This window comes from Grampus griseus (assembly GCF_964374135.1).
Source record: "Grampus griseus genome assembly, chromosome: 5".
Lineage (NCBI taxonomy): Eukaryota > Metazoa > Chordata > Mammalia > Artiodactyla > Delphinidae > Grampus > Grampus griseus.
The window spans coordinates 115,557,385-115,579,941 of NC_138998.1; the positions used below are offsets into that span (position 1 = coordinate 115,557,385).

The 22,557-nt window shown below is 39.2% G+C and overlaps 1 long non-coding RNA gene across 1 annotated transcript in view; it reads left to right on the forward strand.

Annotated features, from left to right (window-relative positions):
• Nucleotides 1–17,104, forward strand: part of LOC309823096 — a 39,881-nt gene extending 22,777 nt beyond the window's left edge. Inside the window, exon 3 of the long non-coding RNA XR_014296810.1 lies at nt 16,992–17,104. This is a non-coding gene — a long non-coding RNA (uncharacterized lncRNA). The remainder of the gene's footprint in view (nt 1–16,991) is intronic.
• The last annotated feature ends 5,453 nt before the right edge of the window (nt 17,105–22,557 follow it).

The window sequence follows — 22,557 nt, forward strand, 5'->3', positions numbered from 1 at the left end:
AGCCTATTTATCTTTCTCTTGCTTCACCCTCACCCACAGGTTTCTTCCAGTTCTACACTCTGGTTGAAGTCTTGTTGGCAGGGCATTCTGACCCTTGGGACCCAATCCTGAGCATACTGACCTTAGTGATCTGACCTCTTTGTGAAGAGACTTTTCACCTTTGGATCCCAATCTTTCAGGACAGTCATGAGGCACTTCACAAATGAATTCTGATACCTGCAGATTTTACGACCCCTGGGTGAAGATCACTAGGCCCCAGGCGGGCAGTATTTTTGCTCAATTAATAACACTCCAGCTGCATCATTTTCTAATAGGAAGAACAGCTATATTACTCTGAATGCAACTTCTGACTATTTGTAATTCTCCACTTACAGGAACTTCTCCTGTCCTTAAATTCAAGGACTTAGTTAAAGGGGTAAGCAAACCCAGTGGGAAGTCCTCTTTGATGTGCAGGAGCTCAGATATGCAAAAGTCTTGATCAGCAAATGCTTGAAAAGTGCTGACTCTTCTCCCTTTGGGGATTGGCCATTAACTCACTTCTAGGCTTCTCAAGTAAAGCTGTTTCTCTGGTTGCTTCAACTTCAGTCAATAAGTGGCTTTTCGTCAGCAAGTGTAAATAACACTCCAAAAAAATTGCCAAAGTGAACTCATTTAGCATCAGTTCATTAGCATGATGTAAGGGACAGCCCTCTGGTATCCACATGGACTTCCCGGTTTACCGCAGTCTTTTTTATTTGTTCTCTCTGCCTTCAAGTCTCTTCCTGCTTCAAAAAGATCTTAGATACAACTGCGTGAAAAATTTCCAATACTCACTTTATTTCATGACTCAAGAGCTCTCACTGGGATCCATGTCCCATCTTGGTGACTCTGCCTGTTGTTCAACATCTTACCACCATTATGTCTCAGCATCGTCATTTTGTCAACCTCCTTCCATATACTTCAATGTTATTTATCTGCTCCTGGTATCATTGTCTCTTCCTGCAGTAATTTTTTTCTCCAGTCTATGACTTCTGTTTTCATTAACACCTTTAAATTTTAAAGGCCCCTTCCTCCAGAAACTTTGCTGGGGTTTACCTACATCTGACCCATTGCTCTTCTAGTCATTATATCCTCGACATGGATATACGAAATTTTACTCTATTATATTTAAGCTATTCTTAGTAATAATGACAATACTAGTAACAACTGTTTTCCAAGTCTTACTGCATTTCCTCACATATCACTTTTTATCATAGCAATAAGCCTCTAAGATAGATAGTATATTCATTTTATAGAGGAAAAACTGAAGCTTAAGGAAATTTCATAAGGTCACCTGGGTAGTAAGTACCAGGGCTGGATGTGAACACAGATTTGTCTAATAGCAGAACGTAACCACTTAATTACTCTGCTATACTCCTGGCCACTCAAACACCTAAGCCTTATTGAGCACTTAGTAGGGATCAGACTCCACAGCTAAGTGCTAGAGACAATAAAACCATAGTTCCTGCCTGCCTCTATGGATGTATTTGGAGCAAAGAGATAAATGGTAAAAGGTGCAGAACTGCCTTGAGTAAATAAGGAGAACTCGCCAGGAGAAGTGACAGAGTTAAATCTGAAGTGGGGAAGAAGGAGCTTGTCAGGCCGACAAAGAAGGACTGACTTTCCACGTGGAAGGAGGTATAGGTACCAAGGTGGAGAAGCAAGAAGGATCTTGATGCACTTGAGAATGCAGTCCCGCAGGTCAGGATTAGTTGGAGAGGAGGTTTCAGAGGCTGGGAGGCTCATATCCCAAAGGACTTATATAAAAAGGTGGAGGGGGTTGGAATTTATCCTCTTAAGGGTTGACTTTGTCATCCATTCTCCCTGCATGATTTTCCCTCCTGATTGAATCCAAAAGGTTTTGATGACAGGGTCATTATCTCAATTGTTTGTATTCCCCACACTGATGTTACTCCAGGCAGAAAGGGACTCATCTATCCTTTGGAGGCCTTGGATTTCTTGCTGTTTTTTCTTCGTGTAGACTGGAACTGTCAGGAAGCAGTGAATACCCTTATTCTGGGAAGTGTGGGTCCTGAACCTGTGGAGTCCCTATTCCCTATTCCAAAAGAAGTTAAGTGGCTGCTGTTCAAAGGGTGTGATGCTTATGGAACCTGTATTAAAGTTGTGATCAGGAGTAAAAAGAGAGAGAGGCCCAACAGTGGCTTTAATATAGGGAATTGGCCTAGAGAAGATAAAACAGAAACATATAGTAAGAAATAGAAGTGGAGTGTAGGGAAGGGAGGGCATCATAATCAACAGTTATCAGCTTTGCCTTCATGAGAAGCCCTGTTTTTATTACCATGAAAATAAGATCACTCCTCTGCACTGTCACTGTGGAAAAAAAAAAAAAAAAAAGACTTCAAGTAGAAAGTGATCTAAGTTTTTAAAAGTGAGAAAACAATCAGAAAAAATTTCAGGAGTTGAATCAGTAATTCTGTGAAGGGCAGTTTAATGTGAGTGTGTTTTTACATCCATAAGAGAGGTATTATCCCTTCTTGCTAATGAAAAAGATGGGTGGCCTTAAAGCTATTTATGGCCATGCAGTTTGGGTCCCTGCTGTTGTAATTGTGAGAAGAGATTGCTTAGTGCTCTGTGTTCGGTAGGGGATTATTAAAAGGACCTAGAAAAGATGGAATTTGTAACATTCTAGAATGTACCCTGACCATCCATCTTGCATGGGATGAAGGGGTTTTGGGTATTTAACTTCCTGGAAGCCTTGATGTAGAAAATGTGCCAATTGTTCTCTTTTACTTTAGAGTTTCAAAACAGTTCTATTTAGTGATCCAAACTTGGTAGATAGAAAAAGAGGGAATTGATGTTCTAAATCATAGAAAAATAAAATAGCTATGTAGAATTTCTTCAATGATAAAATCATATACAAGGGCTTAAACTTCAATAAATGAAAATATGGAAAGCAAATGTTTAAAAGATATAGTCTGTTTGAATTCAAATACTTATTCTACTTCTCAATACTGGTGTGACCTTGGGAACAGGCCTCTGTTTCTTCATCTATAAAAGAGTGGTAAACATGGCATCTGCCTCATGGGCTCTTGTGAGAATTAAACCCATTATATGCATAAAGCACTTGGAACACAGGACGTCCTCACTAAATGTTAACAATTATTTTTATTCCTTTTAAGTTTATAAATCTCTTTCAAGAGTATAAAGATTTACCAAAGAGATGTCATTTGAGTGTGTTATACAATTGTTTTCAAGATAGTTAAGATGATAATTTGAACAGATTTATGTATTTAATGTTTTAGTAACTGTAGACAACGGTACCAGGTGTTTGAATCTCTCTCCCTCTTTATGTGTGTGTATATATATATATATGAATATATCTGTATTCTTCTGCCTCCTGTCTTACCCCCAATGCAAACTGTAGCATGTATAAAAGGGGAGGCGGGGGCTGACCACTACACTGTTAAAATTTAACACACACACACACGCACACATTCTGAAACATTTCTCAGCACATGGCATTCTTCTCATCATCCTTACTTTCCCTGCACCTATAGACTCAGGAAAAACTGGGGATAGGGAACCCTTCACTTTTGACTTACTGCCTAAAGTTTGAGAATAAATGTTCTAGAATCTTAAGTAAGGTTTAACTAATGTTAAGTAACCAAAGTTTCATAAGCTCTGTTTATAATATCTATTAGCATTTAAACACGCAGACTGCAAATTCCAATTCTTTATAGTAAATTATTTTTTTTCTTTTAATTGGACTCTTGGTGGCAGATGGAATGCCAGTGGCAAAAAAAAGCAATAAGTCATGTCTCTAGGCTTCATCCTTAAGACCTTTCCACCAGGCTCATCAAGATTATGCACTGTTGATCCAATCAACAGGAAATAGGACATGCTCACTTTCCTATTAAAGGCCCAAAGAAAATGTGTCTTGTTATCTGGCAGAGGCAGATTCGCGTGCTGGGTTTAATTTCTGTATTTCTGCATGATTTGCCTCTGGGTCACCTCCTCTTAAAATGTCCCAAGGATGAATATTTGCCTCAAGGTCCTCTACTAGTGCTCCCAGCAGGCACCTCAGCCCTCTACACAGGACACTTTCCACAGACACCGCCAACTTCAGAAGGAGCTGCTTTTACATGTCTCATGAATATGGTCTCCCTGCTTCAAGTTCTCCTCTCTGACCTTTGTCCTCTTTAGCGGAGTTCAATTGTCTCCCACGTATATTTAAGCTAGTGATAGAAGTGTTAAGCAAAAGGTGAAAAAAGGGGCAAATGGATTCATCACGAAAATGTACCGTGCCATAAAAAACTCCTTACGTCAAGATGCCGTTCACAGTGGGTAGTAAATTTATGAAACTCATTGCCTCAAGATATTATGTGGGCAATTATATATAAATAGGTTCAAGAAGGGCTATGGCAGGTTATTTAACAAAATTGGGATGCCAGAGGTAGAAGTGGCAAGCGCATCCCTTACCTTCGGGAACATTGTGGAGGCTGGTGAACATTGCTTACTGCCTCAGTCAGAGAGGTGCTCAACTGGGGTGTATTAGTTTCCTGCGGCTGCTATAACAAATGACTGCAAACTTGGTGGCTTAAAAACAACAGAAATGTATTCTCTCACACTCTGGAGGCCAGAAGTCTGAAATCCAGGGGTTTGCAGGGCACACTCCCTCCAGGGGCTCTGGGGAAGAATCGAGTCCTCTTCCAGCTTCCCATGCCTACCCTGGTACTCGCATCTCTGCTTCTGTTTCTCACCTGTGTGTCTGTCTTATAAAGATACATATAATTATATTTATAATCTAGGATAAGCTCCTCCTCTATGATTTTTCATTACATCTTTTGCCATATAAGGCAATCCTCACTCTTTTGCCATATTATGTAATATTCACAGGTCCCAAGGATTAGGAGTGCACATATCTTCTTGAGAGCCACCACAGGGAGGGATCATCATTCTAAGTGCACTAGGGTTTGTATTATTCCTCCTTTTTTTCAAGAGTCAGAGGGCTACTCCAGCCTAATCACTTAATTCTTATCACGAGACTACCAACTGTAACTTTCTTAATTTCTGCATTCCATACATCATTATTGAGCACTAGTTCTGCTGGATATTTAAAAGAAAACAAGGGTAGCCAAATGTGTTTGAGAAACAGTAAATATAGAACAACTTCAATGAGACTTCTCAGAGGCTTACTATATCTATCGTCTTTATGATGTTCTAAAAAGACCATATACTAGGCTCATTTTCCAGACTCTTTTAACTACAAAGTGTATGTTCCCTAACACACACTTTGAGGAACTATGCTCTAACATTAATACTTTTAAGAATAACATTCAATCAAACTCCACTGCTGTTTTTCCTGTGAGGACCAAATGTAGGTCCACGGTGCTCCGTGTCATATTTACAGGTTATGATTTTCTCATAATTACTTGAATTATTACAAGAGAGGCCTAGTTGTTCTCTGACTTAACAAGTTCCCTCTGGATTTGAGCAGATTTTCTTTCTTTTGGGTTTACATGAAAGTCAATAACTTTCCCTAGAGCTATCCAGCTACTATAATCTAGACATATATACAGTCCAAGGAAAACTGTACATAGGCTTCTGTGGTTTTGCTGGCTCACTCTGGGTAGAAAGTGAACGCTGCCTTCTAGAAAGTCCTATGTGCTCATCTTGACTCTTCCATATCAGGCTGCCAAATTTATATCTTTTAGAGACTGAGCAGATCTTAAAAAGAACACTACACCTATTCCCTTAACATCTTTTTCATTTTTCTCTTGGGCTCAGGTAAGAGAAGAGGAATGTTATTATATCATAAAAGTTGATATATTTTTAAGTCTTTGAATGCTCTTTTATTTTTAAAAGTTTTTTTTTTTTAATAAATGCTTTTATATTTTCTTCACCTGGTCACTCAATAAATATTTATTGAGTCTTCTGATGTGCCAGCTCCTGTGGTAGATTTGAGATGGGGAAGGAGCATGAATCTGGATGACACTGTTCCTGCCTTAAATGCACTCTCAGTTGGGTGGAAGGCATGCAGTGTGAGAAAAATCTATCTATTATGAAACACGTTTGAACAGCAGTGTGAGAAACATGGGATAGCAGTGAAGAGGAGAGAAAGACAAACTCTGCTTGGGAAAGTTTTGCAAAAGTAACATTTACACTGGGTTTTGAAGAATGAATAGAAGTTTATTTACTTGGGAAAGTATACTCCAGGATGGAAAAAACAGCAAATGTAGGGGAACAAAATCAGAACTGTATCTGGTGTACTTGGGGTCTGGTGAGAAGTATAGAGTTACTAGGCAGAGGTAAAAAGGGATATAGCACTGGAAAGAGAGAGGTTGAAGACATAAGCTTGTGTCCAATTGGGGAGGATTCTGAATTGTCCTGCCAGGAAGCTTGGACATTCCTGTACAGGAAATTGGGAACCTTTGAAGGGTTTCTTACAAAGGGGTGACATGATGAGATTTTGATTTTAGAAAGATAATTCTGGAAGTCAGGACACATGGAAGATTTCTTTTTAAGGGAAGAACCTGTTAGATTACTAGTAAGGAAACAATAATAATCTGTTTAAAAGGTGAAGAGGGCCAGAACTAAGGCAGTGGCATCTGAGATAGAAGTAGCATGATTTATTGACAATTTGATTGATTGTCCAGTGAATGAGGGAGGGGCTGATGTTGACTCCAAGGCTTTTGTTTTATTGGGTCAGTTGGGCGGATAGTGAAGATAACAAGCCGGAAAAGCAAGAACAGGAGTTGCTTTGGGTGGGTTTGCGGGTGGGAGTGGGTTGGGAAAGACTAGGTTGTAAATAGGGAGGGAGATACACAATCATCTGTGGCAGAGACTGGGGGTTGCCTCACTCAGCCTCCATTTCACCCAGTTTCAGTGCGACCTGCTGTCCTATATCCTATGCTACTACGATGCAGTACTGCTCAAGACCTACATTTCCCAGCTCCCCACCTCACCATGGCTACCCATCACATATCCACTCCTGAGATTTGGAAGGTGGAGGTGGACATCCCAAGGCAGATACCACACTCCTGTTACTTCAGCTGTTGCCACTGGTAAGCGTAACCTTGGGGGTTTGTTTCTTCTGTGGCAGCTGCAGTAGAGTTTCCAGTGTCCAGTCTTTAGCTTGACAGTGTTGAAAGGCAGTGTCAAGGACACTCATTTTGCTGGCAGAGGTTGTAGAAGAAGAGGTGGCATGGTGGTTCCGGAGCTAGCAGCCTCCTTCTTCTCCAGTCTCCTGATTAAGACAGAGGCAGTGTCTCCTATGGATGTAGTTCCAGAGTATTGTCCCTAGGAACTCAGTGTCAGGCCTATTCAGTGTAAGGCCTATTCCTCTAGTCTTTCCACAACTCCTTTTTTTTTTGGCCATGCCACGCAGTTTGCAGGATCTCAGTTCCCCAACCAGAGGTGGAACCCAGGCCCTTGGCAGTGAAAGTGCAGAGTCCTAACCACTGGACCGCCAGGGAATTCCTTTTCCACAGTTCTTAAAGCACCAAAATCTTCTCTTCTTAGCCTAGCTGGAATGGTTTCAGTTTCCTATGTCTGATCCCTGACCAACTCACCTTCAAATGGAAAAAAAAAATTATTAGAGAATTCTTTAAATATTGTTCTCTTTATAAAATCATTAAGTATGTGTGACTTTATGTATCTTTGGCTACTACTGACACTGTGAGATTATGAAGGACAATCTTCATAATCTCCATTGTGAGATTATGAAGGATATGACCTTGTCATGAACACCTTTGAATGCCCAGTGCCTAGAACAGTGCTTTGCACTTGGTGGTGGCCAATAAGTTTGTTAGGTTTCATTGCATTTAATTGAATTGACTGAACAATTTGTGCTTCTCCTAATAGTGTCATATAATACATTTGGCAATCTCCCTGACTCTGATAGTTGTTTTATATGATAAATTGCCCATATTGTTAGTATCTAAAAATGCTTTGATCTTAAATTTCTTCAGAATTCTCAAATACATGCCATCTGGCTTCAGTGACTCATGGAAATTTAATGTCTTGAGTTGTATTCACCACCTGTTATTTCTTTTTTTATATTTATGCTAGTGAATCATATTTGCTTTCAATGAAAAGTAATTCTTTAGTAAAAATTCTACATTTATCCTGTCAGGGATGATCACAGATTGAGTAATACAGAGAAACAATTCAACCTTCCTTAATCCTTAACTACTCCTGTCCTCTCCAGAGGGGACGGGATTACATTTTGAGTTCTTCATCAATTACCAGACAGGGATCACTTTCAATCCTCAGACTATTCTTGTAGAGGAGTGGTTTTTCTCCTCTATATTTTTTCTGAATTTGGTAGTCTTCGTCTCTCTTGCATTTCAGCAGTATTCATATTTAGTGTTCTATGCCAATGTTACTGTCTCTTCCATATGTTGTATTTCTTCTTATGGACACATGATTTTAATACTTTCAATGGTATGGGGTCTTCAAAAGTTCCCTATGCATTCCTGTATAATAAATCAACTAGAGGACGTATGAGATTGGGGCATAGATACTCCTTCCTGTACCTATCAGGATACCTTTGGTACCAACTCAAACTGGCTAAAAGATAAGTGGAGTAGTAGTACTAAGAGAAGCCTTCAAGTATAGTTTAAATAGAATACTTGTTCCATTTCTTTGTGATTTTCCTGGTTCTGCCTCCTTTGTTTTGGCTTCATATGTAAGCTGGCTTTTCCATAGTTGCAAGACAGCCATCAACAATAACAGGAACTGTATGATGGTATGCTGCCTTGTCACATCCATTGAACAAAATTCCTAAGCTTTGCTCTCTCATGGGACCACCCTTTAATAGGGAAGATGAGTTCATCTCTGGAACAACTGCATGAGCTGTACTTCATGAGTATTATCCAATGAGGGAAATTTGAATGGATTTGGGGAAGGAAACTATGACATCTCTTCTTCCTATGACCCAGTTTGCCATGGTCTGAATTAGACTCCAGGGGGTCAGTTGGGCAATTTCCCCATATCCTTAAGGTCAGAATAACTTTTAGTATATATTGTTGCATCATCTTTACTGTATACATTTTTCCTGTTTCCTCGGTTAACAGTGCAAAGCTTAAGGGCAGATTTTATCTCTTTTACCCCTTTATTATTGATGCTGAACAGTTACTACAGGAGTCTCTTCACTGTAGGAAGCCAATACATGTTCATTCTCTACATGTCATTCTGATTAAATAGCCTTAGAATAATGTAACTTTTAGATTTTTATAATTATAATTATTTTTTTTTGGCTGCATCTCACGCAGCATGTGGATCTTAGCTCCCTGACCATGGATCGAATCCGCGCTCCCTGCAGTGGAAGCACGGAATCTGAACCACTGGACTGCCAGGGAAGTCCCTGTAAAATTCTTGACTTAGGCTTTGCCTCTTGGGTCATACTGAGCCAGGACTAGGTAATCAGTCAATTATTAAACACATATTAAGTCCTACTGTATGCCAGGTATTTGGTGGGTGCTTGGATGGAGGAGATAGCAAGGAGTTTAATACAGGTAGTATCTCATTAAAATATTTTAAGGCAAAGGTAAAGGGAAGATAACTATCTCTCAGGTCTGCACGTCTTCTCCTATCACTTTTGGAATTCTCCTTACTCTCTGGTGCTCTTCCCAGATTCTCAGTGCTACTGTATGTGTTGCCTCACATCTTTGGCTGTCTACTGCTGCAGCTCACCAGCTCTGGGAGGGCTCCTCTATCTGTTCATCAACCCATTATGAAACACCTATGAGGATCTCAGGATGAACTGAAGTGCAAAACTTGCCTTTGGGACTCCACAGTCTAGTGAAAGATTGACATGCAAATAGTAATGTGGTGTGTGCCAGGATAGCACAGATAACATCAGAGCTAATCTAAGCTCCCAGAACAGGGAAGTCAAGGAAGTTTTCCCTGAGACAGTGATTCTTATGAATTGAAAAAAAAAAAAAAAAGAAGAGTCAAAGTCAGCCAGGTGAAAAGACATTGCTTCAGAGGGAGCAACATGGCCAGAGGCCATGTGAAAGACCCTAGATGTTAAGATAGTATTGTACTGTATAGTAGAGTATAAATGCATACCTTTTTTATTTTCCCCCAATTTTTTTTCCTTGTGATGAGAACTTTTAAGATCTATCCTCTTAACAACTTTCAAATAGACAATCCAGTATTATTAACTATAGTCACATGCTGTACATTACATCCCAATGACTTATTTATTTTATAATTGGAAATTTGTGCCTTTAGACCCCCGTTCACCCATTTCACCAATCCCCCAAACTCCGCCTCTGGCAACCACCGACCAATCAGTTCTCAGTATCTATGATTTTTTTTTTTTTTCTTAGATTCCACATAAGTGAGATCACATGGTATTTGTCTAATACTGATACATTTCTGTACCTGGATCATTTAATGTATGTGAGAAGTTGATAAGAACAGCCTCATCTTTCATGTTCTGGTTCAAGTGTTCTGGCTAAAGTTTTGGTGATTCTTAAATCACTAGGTGACCCCAAGGAGAACAATTTTCGTAATGAATATATGAGACAGCAGTAAAAAAAAAAAAATGCTTGGGAGTATCTTTCTGCTCAGTAGGAAGAGGAATTTTGTCTCTAGAGCCAGACCTACACGAGAGGAAGCCAATTAAAGCAACTCCTTGCTTGGAGTGACTGGAGAGGATCTCTCAGCAAAACATCTACCCAATGGGCTCTCTGCTCCTTTCTATCTGGCCACAAATTCTCAACCGTTAACTCACTAAGTGGTGAGGTCAATAAAAGTGGGGCATCCTCTTGTATAGACGGTCTTGGTGATAATGCAGCCTGGCCTGAAGAGCATATTAGCCTAGATTAGCTTATTATCTTTGAGATGAACTTCAGAACTGTTTCCGTTCAGTGGAGAAAAGAGGATGAGATCACAACATACAAGATGAGGCAGGGCTGGGAGAGCAGCAACTAGGCACCCCAGGAGGAAAAACTCATTCAGATGGTGTCAGTTCTGCTGTCTCTTCTGGGGTTGCTTGCATCCTGAGGTCCTGACTTCTCTTTTCCTACTTTTAGTTCTTTCTCTGTTGCGGTAGGCAGAGTAATGTGGTTCCTCCTCCAAGACATCCTCATTCTCATTCCTAGAATCTGTGACTGTGTTACCTTACATGGCAAAAGGGCCATTGTTAATGCGACTTAGGTTGAGGATTTTCAGATGGAGGATTATCCTGGATTTTCTGGGTGAACCCAATGTAATTACAAGTGTCCTTATAAGTGAAAGAGGGACGTAGGCAAGTCAGAGAAGGAGAGCTGTTGACAGAAGCAGAAATGTGACACAGCCAGGATCCAGGGAATGTGGGCAGCCTATAGAAGCTGGAAAAGTCTCCCTTAGAACCTTTAGAAAGAACGCAGTTCTGCCAGCACCTCGATTTTAGCTCCATAAGACCTATTACAGACTTCTTACCTCCAGAACTGTAAGAGAATAAATGTATGTTGTTATAAGTCACTAAGTTTGTGGTCGTTTGTTACAGCAGCTGTAGGAAATGAATACACCTCTCTTCACTTGATACCTGTGACCCATGAGGCCACCCCTTCCCCCATCCACCACCATCCTCCACCATCAAGTCTGTTCAGAGTCTCTGATTCAGTGGTTGATGCTGGGATACTGTCTTAGGGTCAAAGCCGTACCAGAGCTAGAAGTGGAATGCAAGCGACATCTCAAGAAAAAGTAAGAGGAACAGAGGGCCTGTGGTCATCAAGTCTGAGGCACACCACCAGCAAAGTAACAGAAAGAAGGGGAGGCGCATCGCCAGAGAAGAACACTAACCACTGCGTGCAGGAATGGAGAAGCTGGGATGGGGTGTGGGGCACGGACAGCCAAGAACATTTCAGCGTGACTGAGAGAAGTGTTTTTTGTTGGGTTCCATAACCTGTGACCCAATTATGAAGGTACAGGGATATTATCCCTCACTGTTATAACATCTTTAGGTGAATGCTTTCAACAAACAGAAAATGAAAAGAATCAAGAAATGAGAGCTTAAGGAAACAATTATGTCTCTATATATACACAAGCATATTTTTGTTTTAATAATTGATGGAGGCTTACATTATACCCCAAAGCGCCTATTGAAACATATTTTAAAAACTTTATTTCCCATTTGAAAATGACACAGACCTAAACTCTACAAAAGATCAGCTAAAATGACTTGAATTAGTCCCATAAATACTGTAAAGGATTTTCTTTTGCTTTTTAAAAATACGTGTTTTGAGTTTTTTAAAATGTCTTTGGATTTTAAAGCATTTCTCAAGGGTGTACAATAATATATCATTTTTAAAGAACTTTTATCTTTATTAGGGCCTCACCACCACCTTAAAAGGCAGCTTGGGAAAGCACGATTGTCACCATTTTGCAGGAAACTGAGGTCCAGAGAGGTTACGGGACTTGCCGGAAGACATAAACTTGTGGGGTGGTGAAACTTAAATTGTAACAGATATTATTACCTATTATTACCTCATTAAATCCTCACAGCATGAGATGAAGCCATAAATGATATATTATTTCATTTTAGCATTGGGGAAATTAAAGCCAAATTGGTGAAGCAGCATTGCTGGCAAAATACAGCAACGTGGAAGAGTCTGTATGTAACTGCCTTTTTCACTCCTAAGTACCTGAGATGTCAAAGTTTTTTTCTTCCCTTTTAAGACACAGTTTGTAAGATGCCTCCTCTCTTCCTCCAGAACTAAATCCCAATTAAAATGCTGATAGAGGATTCAGAAAGGGAGTTCAGTGGCCTCTGCTCAGCTGAAAGGCCCACAAAATTACCAAGGAGACAGGCTCTGGGACATTGCCTGCATGACCCTTCCCCTGATTAATTGCAGTAACTGCCGTGTCCCTTTCACAAGCACTGACTCTGCAGATGATGGGAGTTTCTGAAGTCATTCAGAACACGGTCAAGTGAGGAGGCCGGAGCGAGGCCTGAGGTATGGATGGCGCTCTGTGTCAAAAACTAGAAGGGAAAGATTCCACGCGTTCACAGGCAGCTGTCCCTTGGGTTACCACAGATCCTATTCAAAAGAATATCAATTCAAGAAGCCAGCTCTTCCTCAAGTCCTCAAGTTGGACCCCCTCCCTGAGAGAAAATGGAGGGGCCTGTATGGTACCACCTCAGCACTTAACAAAGCGCGTTCCTGCTAGGGGGCCTGGGAAAGGGAATCCTGTGGTAAAATAGGTTAAAAAATTCTATCACTATTTCCTCACTGTTTAGATTCCAAAATGTACCAAAATATGTGAAAAGCTTTGTTTTGCTGTGAAGAAACCTTTTCCAAACTTACTGAATCATAGAACACCCACCCCCCTGCCGCCATATAAAAACAAATATAAACATAATGTGGGAAACTTTTCCTTAATTCTTCATTAGGGTTTTTCACTCTAAAAATTTTTTTTTAGTAGGATTTCAGAAGAAAGATGATAAGGCAAAAAGGAGAAGGGGTGAGAGTCTTGAGATTCTATTGCTCCCTAGGAATGAAAATCATAAAATGTCTCCAGGCCTTACATTGTCAGTCTGTAAGATATGTAGCGTTTTCCTCAACTCACAGTGTTGAGAATTTTGAACTTCTAATCAAACTTTACTGAAGTGATATAAAATTAAACAAACAATCAGAACACTTTAAACCGTTGAGGAGGAAAGTGAGACAAGATTATTTTTCAGAAACGACTTTAGTAAACAGTATCTAATACTTTGCACACTTAAGAGACCAGATCAGATAATCAACAAGGACCTACTGTATAGCACAGGGAACTCTACTCAATATTCTGTAATAACCTATATGGGAAACGAATCTGAAAAAGAATGGATATATGTGTATGTATAACTGAACCACTTTGCTGTACACCTGAAATTAACATGACATTGTAAATCAGCTATACCCCAATATAAAATAAAAATTAAACTAAAAAAATAATAAAAGGCCAGATCATAGTAGTCTTCGTGTTTTCTTCAAATCTTTGATAGAAGTTAGCATTTTAATCCCCTACATTAGGTTGTGTATAGAATTTAGAGAGACAACCGGCATTTTTTAATAGTTAAAAAAAAGACCCCTGAAGGATGAATGATGTGAAAACCATGAGAATATAGACAGTTTGTTTTCTCACAACCTAAATACATTGAGTTACTTTACAAAGGCCAGTCTCATGAGAGAAGCAAAAATGTATTTACTTAACTGCTATATATAGGATAACATGGAAAATATATTTCTTGGGATACTGAGCTGTCTGCCAAAGATTGTCTGCATATGTCTACTATTATTCAAATTAGGTAGTTTAAAAAATAACAAGTAGTTTAGAAGAACAAGTAATTCAGTAAGATTATACTCTTAATTTACATCTTTTGATACTTTCCTCCCATCTCATTTGCCGGGGGTTAAGGAAGGCACGGTGTGTGAAGAAAGCTTGTGTATACTTCATTGGTTTTTGTTTGTTTGTTTTTTTGTTTGTTTGCGGTACACGGGCCTCCCACTGTTGTGGCCTTTCCCGTTGCGGAGCACAGGCTCCAGACACGCAGGCTCAGCGGCCATGGCTCACGGGCCCAGCCGCTCCACGGCATGTGGGATCTTCCCGGACCGGGGCACGAACCCGTGTCCCCTGCACCGGCAGGTGGACTCTCAACCACTGCGCCAGTAGGGAAGCCCTACTTTATTGTTTTTGAAAGACTACTTTATTCACTAGATATTTTAACACCCACCCTGAATTAATACTAGATAGAAATATGCAATAAACACAGCCATATTTGCCTTGTATTATGTTGAAGTATTTAAAATAAACCCCTCAAGACACAGACTCAGAAAGTTTGAGGGTAATATTTTTGTTCAGGCTTAATCATAGAAAAGTAATACAGAATGTGTTAATTCAAACTTTTCTTTTCAACTTCTAGTGCTTCCCAATTGCTAACAGGATGAAATGAGAATCCCATGCCTTTCCATTTAAGATCCACCACAATCTCTTTTCTCCCTTAGTTCCCGTGGGTCTGAAGGATGTAGTCTTTGTTCCAGCCAGCATCCCTGGGACATATATTCCTCCTGTCTCCACTGCTGTGCCCATGCCTCTCCTCTCCGATCTCACCTCTAGCCATCTGAAATCCATTACTATTATTAGAGGTCAAAACATTTGCCCCAGGTCACCAAGCAAGGAATGGAAAAAGTTACAATTCAAAACCAGGCACTGGTTTGTAGAGCCCGTAGTCAATCACTCCACTGAATTTCTGAAATGTTAAAAGGGCTTTTACCATTTCTAAAATGCTGAAATGCTAATAGATCTGGACTTGAATCCTCGTTCTGTGTTTCCGATGTGGGTGACTTTGAGGTAGATATTTGATGTCTCTAATCATTATAAAACAGGAATTATAATAAACCTTCACACAAAGATTCCGGAAAAGGTTAAATAAGATGATTAGCAATTGGTTCAGTCCTTGGTCTGGACTGTAGTGAGTACCCAGAAAATGTCAGCAGTTATTTTTACGTCCTTATAGTGTCATATATATATATATAGATGCTATATAGTTATATATATATATCAAATTCCTTCTTTCTTTCCTTCCTTCCTTCTTTCCTCCCTCCCTCCCCCCTCTCTCCCTCCCTCCCTCCCTCTCTCCCTCTTTCTCTCTCTCTCTTTCTTTCTTTCTCTCTCTCTCTCTTTCTTTCTTTCTTTCTTCTACGCTCCCCAACGGATTGTATGAATCTTGAGGGGCAGAAAAAATTTTTATTCATTTTGTTAAATCTGCCTAGAGTTCCAAGAACAGTTCTTGAACTTGACGGGTGCTAAATATGTAATTTTGATTGATTGGTATTAAATCGTCCTTTATTCTTTGTGTTAAAAGTTTCTGCCTGCTTATTAAGGACACTACCATTAAAGACTTATGTAATATAATAGCTACTTATCCTATTATAAAATGGATACTTCTCAATAACATAGACATTTTGAGTAATCCTTTGGTATTTAGTTAACATTCAGTAAATATTTTTAAATGTACCTTTCTTGTAATCCTTTGGTATTTAGCTAACATTCAGTAAATATTTTTAAATGTATCTTTCTTTGACAAATATGGTAGCCTAACAGCTTTTATGTTTTAGACCTTCAATCTTTTTTTATGCCACAGGAAGTGTTTTGTTAATATTTTCTCCTAGAAGAGCTGGTATGGTAAATTAATTTAGTATTCACATGGATAGACACCACATGCACTTTTCTAGGTGTTTCACTATCCTTTAGCTTTAGCTAATGGCCACTTAAAGTCTTGCTGATTTTTTCCCCAAAGACTCATAGTCATCTATAACATTCTTGAATAATTGGGCTTTAAGTGGAAATTAACAGGGTTGACTACTTGCAGAAATATTTGTACTAGTTTAAATCTGAAATTTCTATAACCCTTAAGATATCAAGTTTTGAAATTCTCCTCTAAAAAGTTGAAAGTTAATATGTGACTTTCATATTATTTCATTTCATAAAATGACTTGGGTTTTGTTATTAGAAGTTATTTATAAAAGTCCTACTTTATAAAAATACTATCCGGTATCACTGTAGTTTTTACATTAAAACAATAACAACAACACCTGGAACCTAAAAACTGCTGCCAGAATAAATAAAATATATCGCTAAGACTTTTCAAGAGGCTTTATTTTAAGATATGCTCATTTCAAAGTCACTCCTTCATATCCCCTCTAAAGCCATTTCCCTTTCTTTAGATCAGCACGTCCATGTTGACACTGATTGTCTAAGAATAGGCTGACAATCATTTGTAGAATATAGTCTTTCATGTACTCAACTTTTTAAAAAATCTAAGTCAGGATTTCCTGCAGTGGTGAGTGGCTTTGGGTAGAGAGGGATTGGACTATTTCCTCACCATGTAGCCCTTCTCCACTCTGGGATTGTTTCTAGCTAATGGTAGGTGAATAAATGATGGTGGGTGGGAGAGAGAAGAAGGCAGGGGAATATTTCCAACTAATGTCTACCAATTCACAGGAAATATATATTTTTTCTCTTCTTTGTTTTAGGAGGAATGGCCACCGGACTCCAAGAGCAAAATATCGGTAACCACATATTTGTCATCTCTTATATCGTCTTCTCTAATACCCACAGCAACCCTTGTGAATTTGTTATGGTTACCCTCATTTTACAGATGATGAAACTAAAACTAAAAGAAGTTAGTTTACGAAGATCACACATGAGTCAATGAAAGAATTATGACTTTAATGGTGGTCTTTGACTTTAAGAGTGATGTCCTTTCTACTCTGCATATTACCTGAGCTTGTCCATAGAAGTGGAAAATAAAACCATTGGCAAATTAATGGATACATCCTTAATGGTATTAATAATTGTGCTACATTATAATGTCATAACAGACAAGCAGTGTACCTAAATGGTTGAAGTTAACATGACTTCTAAACATAGCCATGCTTAGTATTTTTGGCACTTGGAGGAAAGAAAAAAAAACACGGAGCAGATTAAGAAGCTCCTAAGATATATTTCTGGATCTGTCACTCACTGTCTGAATTTGGGAAACTGAAGGCTACAAAATTTCGTTTTTCCACCATCTTATCAGAGCCTATTGATTGTAAAGTCTATGCATTGCAAAGTAAGCTGGAGCATGGGCTCATTTCCTTTAGGACAGCTTAGTTAAATCAGAGAGCACCTGCCTGCACCCATTACTCAGTTTTAGCTAAGGATCTTTCTTTTTAGTGTTCTGGTAGTGTTTTTCTCTTAATCCGTAAGGAAAGTGAAAATGTCCAGACTTTGTGGAGAACAGGTCAACCAGCGTTGTTGCTAAGAAATATCAGAAAGAGGTTTGCTTTGACAAATTAACATCTTGATTTCCGTGCCTCCACCCTCCTCCCTACACACACGTTAAGTCCTCCTTGGTCCCCCTTTTCTAGATCCTTTAGTGAGAACTAGAGCCTTCCTCTTGTTCTTTAAACACTGCCCTGAAGCATCCAAAAATTCTTTCAATTCCCAGACTATTTTAACTTGAAAGAGACACCCCCATCCCTTAATACAGACCCAGATTCAACATACATTTTTGGTAAAGAGCCAGATAGTAAATGTTTTCACCTCTGGGGGCCAGATGGTCTCTGTCACAAATACTCAATATGCAAATTGTAGTATGAAAGCAGTCACAAACAATATGTAAACAAATGAGCATGGCTGTGTTTCTTTCTTTTCTTTTTTTTTATTTTGGCTGTGTTTCAATTAAACTTTTCTGAAACAAACGCAAATGCATTTGGCTCAGGAGCCGTAGTTCGATGACCCCCGATACAGACTATCTCCCTCATTACACTGTGTTCTAGAGTCAAAGAAACAAAGAGGAAAAAATTAAAACTGGCATCTGGTCTTGATCTAGTCAATATCTGAGCACCAACAACACGCTAAGTCCTAAGCCCCGTGCTGCAGATTTAGTGGTGAATAACGCAGAGCTGGATTCTGGATTCATGCTCCTTCCTTTCCTTTTCCCAGGCGGAGAGCAGGATTATCTTGGCACAGGATGGCAATATCCTAAATTAGTAATTCATTTCTTTTGCAATAGTATACATGCTCTGCCAACAAAGCCTTGGGTAAACTTGCAAACTAAACAAGGTTACCTATCCACATCCCTTCTCAATCTTATCTTGTGCCTTATCTCTCACCTCCCAGACAATCAACACCCTTGCTCTATGGCTCTGCGTCTTCTCTCCTCCTTCCTCTACACTCCACACTCTTCCTCCTCCACGTTCTCCCCTCCCTACAATTTTCTTGATCTATTCGACACAAACACAATGTCCCTAGAGTCTTGAACGTCACAAATTAAACTTACTAACACCGTGGTACAAAGGATGCAGATTTTCTTGTTTAAAAGGCAAGCTTGTGAACCCTAATTCTACTGTAGCTGGCCATAAAGTAAGTATGATCAAGTGTGCATCTCCACACTTTGCCTAAACTGTCAGAGTTTAAAGCCATCTTTTCTGGGCTCAATAGAAATTAAGCTGAATCCTGAATAAGGAGAGCCTCCAGCGGTGTTTTCAGTTTTCTGGAAGAAGAGAGAAAAGAGAGCAGAGGTGCTTATTATGGGAGGTACAGGCAGTCCAAGTCCTACCTTGCTGTGCCAGCTCTAACAGAAGGCATGTGACAGGTTAATTTAGGCTGGTGCACACCTTACTGGGAAGTAGGCACTAATATAGGAAAGTGGAATTAAATATTTAAGTACGTCAAAATAAAAATTTGAATCGTCCCCGCCGCCTTCTCATTTCTTCTGTCCTAATTTTTTGAAGGTGGCTTTTGTCCAGAGATCTAGGTAGTCAACTCTGACTCATTTGTAAATTCGAATGCCTTTTGGACTACAGTGTAAGTATTGGGCAACTGATGACTGGGTTATTTTAGATGAGAAATAAAAACTTAAGTGAATATTTATGAGTGAATAGAAAAATATCACAAGAAATTTTTGTTCATAGAAAAAGGAGGTGAGATTCTGTACTAGTCTGAAAAGAAAAGGCAACGGTAATAGTTTAAGGGGACAGAGGAATAATGATGTATATAAAACAAGGAAGGAAGTCTATAAAATTCAATCAACTTCTATAGGCTTGTTTGGTACAAAATATCAGGGATGCTTGGAGTAGCTCTGCATTTCAACAAACATCATGGATCTTGGTCTTCAGCCTACTCCAGTGCATTTATTTTCTCTAGAGAGTTGTTTTTATAGCCCAAGGAACTGGTCTAAAAAGAGATGGGGTTACTTAAGAAGTGATGATTTGGGCTTCCCTGGTGGCACAGTGGTTGAGAGTCCGCCTGCCGATGCAGGGGACACGGGTTTGTGCCCCGGTCCGGGAAGATCCCACATGCCGCGGAGCGGCTGGGCCCGTGAGCCATGGCCGCTGAGCCTGCGCGTCCGGAGCCTGTGCTCCGCAATGGGAGAGGCCACCACGGTGAGAGGCCCGCATACCACAAAAAAAAAAAAAAAAAAAAAAGTGATGATTTACTCTTTAGTCCTGGAAGGGCTATAATGGCTTGGAAGTCTAATCTGTATCTGGCTTTACCTGAATGGATTCATCTCTTGATAAACATGTTCTTTGGACAGCAATGAAATGACTGGGCTAATTATGATGTCAGTTGACACTGGTGGTATAAAGGCATCTTAAAGTTGGATTCAGACCAGCTGCAGCAAAATGGGGACCACATTGAAAATAAAAATTCATCAGGATCTTCTCTCCAGAGGTGTAGGGGCTCTCACCTCTGCTCCTTTCTAATATCTATCTCATTTTCTCTCACTATGTGAATAAGGGTTACTGGCCATTTTTGTGCTATCGATGCCCTTGGACCTTTGAAAAAAACTATGGAATCCTTCTCAGAAAATGATTCCAATGTATAAAATACATTATATAGGATTAAACAGGAAATGAAATATATTAAAACATACTTATAAAATATTAACTTTAAATTTTATTTGTTTAATTTAAATGTTTGCAATGTATTACTGTATATGTTTCTTTACAATATAGTCAGTTAGAAGATCTGGCAGTGTGTCAATAACTACCATAATTCCCAAATATGTATAAATTTTTTAGGGTTCTGATATAAAAAATATTTGTAAGTTTTACTGGAAATAAAATGATAGTTACTGCTAATATTACTGCTGTTTTGCCTAAATTCATATTAGAGCTAGAGGCTAGTGAAAATCAATGTAATTTTTTTCCTTCCAAGTTCATGAACTCCTTGAATTTTATCCCTGGATCATCACTACTTGGGCTCAGGTTAAGAAATGCTTCTATTTTCTGTCTTCCTTTTTATCTCTGTAGAAATTGGGAATTGGTGGGCTAGCCTAACAGCTGTACATTCCCAGATACAGAGCCCTCAACAATGGTCATATGTCTAACTGTCCCAATGCCAAATCCCTTGGAGAGTTAATGTGATGGAAAGGGGCCAGATATCCATTCCTATTCCCTAAAACAATGGAAGAGTGGATGCAAAACATCCTGTAAGGCAAGCATATCCTTGGTCCACTCTTTTGGGGAGCAAGGACCAAGAGACTTTTCAAAGATAGGATATGTATAAGGCAGACATCTCAAAAAGAACCTTTACAGATACAGGTTTGAGACCTTTAAAAGCAATTGAAAATTCCTTTGCACTGCTTTACAAATATAATGAAGGATTTCTTCTGAGGGTGAAGAGTCATCACTGCTCATAAGGAAGAAAAGCTGTCTGTGTTGTGTACAAATAAAAGTATAGGTATTTTAAGTATGATATGACACTGTTCAGTGGAACTTTCTGTGGTGATGAAACTGTTCTCCATCTGCAGTGTCCAGTATGGTAGCCACTAGTCACATGCAGCTATTGAGCAATTGAAGTATGGCTAATATGACGCAGCGAGTGAATTTTAAATTTTATTTAATTTTAAGTAGTTAAATTTTAAATTTATATAGCCATATGTGGTTAGTGGCAACTGGGATGGATACCCAGGTATAACCTGTTAAATAGTGCATCTCCATCACCTTCCTATAAACCTGACACTCCAGCCAAACTAGCAAAGAACTCCTACCTTTCTGCTGCTGACCTTTGCTATGGTTGTTTTCCCAGCCAGGCACACACTCATGGTTTCTATTTCTTTAGGTCATTCCATACTTTATATGCCTAACTCATATCCCACTTCCCCTGGAAGTCTTCTATTTTCAACCTAGCCTCTGAAGGCATCTACTGCTATATCAGTAATTGGGATAAATCATATGCAACTTTGTATTGATATTTACCTTTTAAAAAATGTTTAAAGTTTACCTTCAAGTAGAGTATAGGCCTTTCTGGAGGAAGGAACAATTTCTCACATCTCTTTAAGTAGTATCTAATCTTTGTATAAAAGTGTTCAATGCAATTTTGTTAAAGATGAGGTCATCAGGTGTTTGGAGAAGCAGATGATGAAAATAAAAACATAAATTCACTAGAGCAAGGATGCCTGAAAGTAGAGAATCACTATGTAGAAAGAGATCACTGAAATATTTTAGAGTGAAGAGAGACCAAGAATTCATTTGGTGTTGTGTTTAGGCAAATAAAATATTCTCCTTTCATGGATGAGACAACCAAGTTCTAACAACACTGAATAATTTAACCAAGGTCATATGCCAATGAAGGATGGAAGGGAAACTTGAACAAAGATCTCTGACATTTAGCAGTGTCTCCAGAGCAGGATGCTAGAAAGACTGGGGAACTCTGAAGAAAGAGAGAGGGGTCAATAGAAAGAATAGGATAGAGAAAGGGAGATTCATGAAAAGAAATACAAGAGAAGGTTTATAATGGATATCCTTGGTCTGCTCAGATCACCAAAAAGCTAAGAGGTAATTTCCACAAAGTTAAAGAAATTCAAAATATCCTTCTAATTTTAAAATCTCCTAAGTTACCTGACTAGATTGAATGAACACAGAAATCCAGGCGTAACAGCTAGATATCCTTCCATGCTCGATGGTCTCTTTCATCTGATGGAGCCTTGGGGTGCATGTTGCACCGCACATTTGCATGCCAGACTGCAGTGAACTGAGTGTGGTTGGGAAATCGTGCCACAGGAGAAAATATTGACAGCATTTCCTATAAGATTTTGACATGAAAATT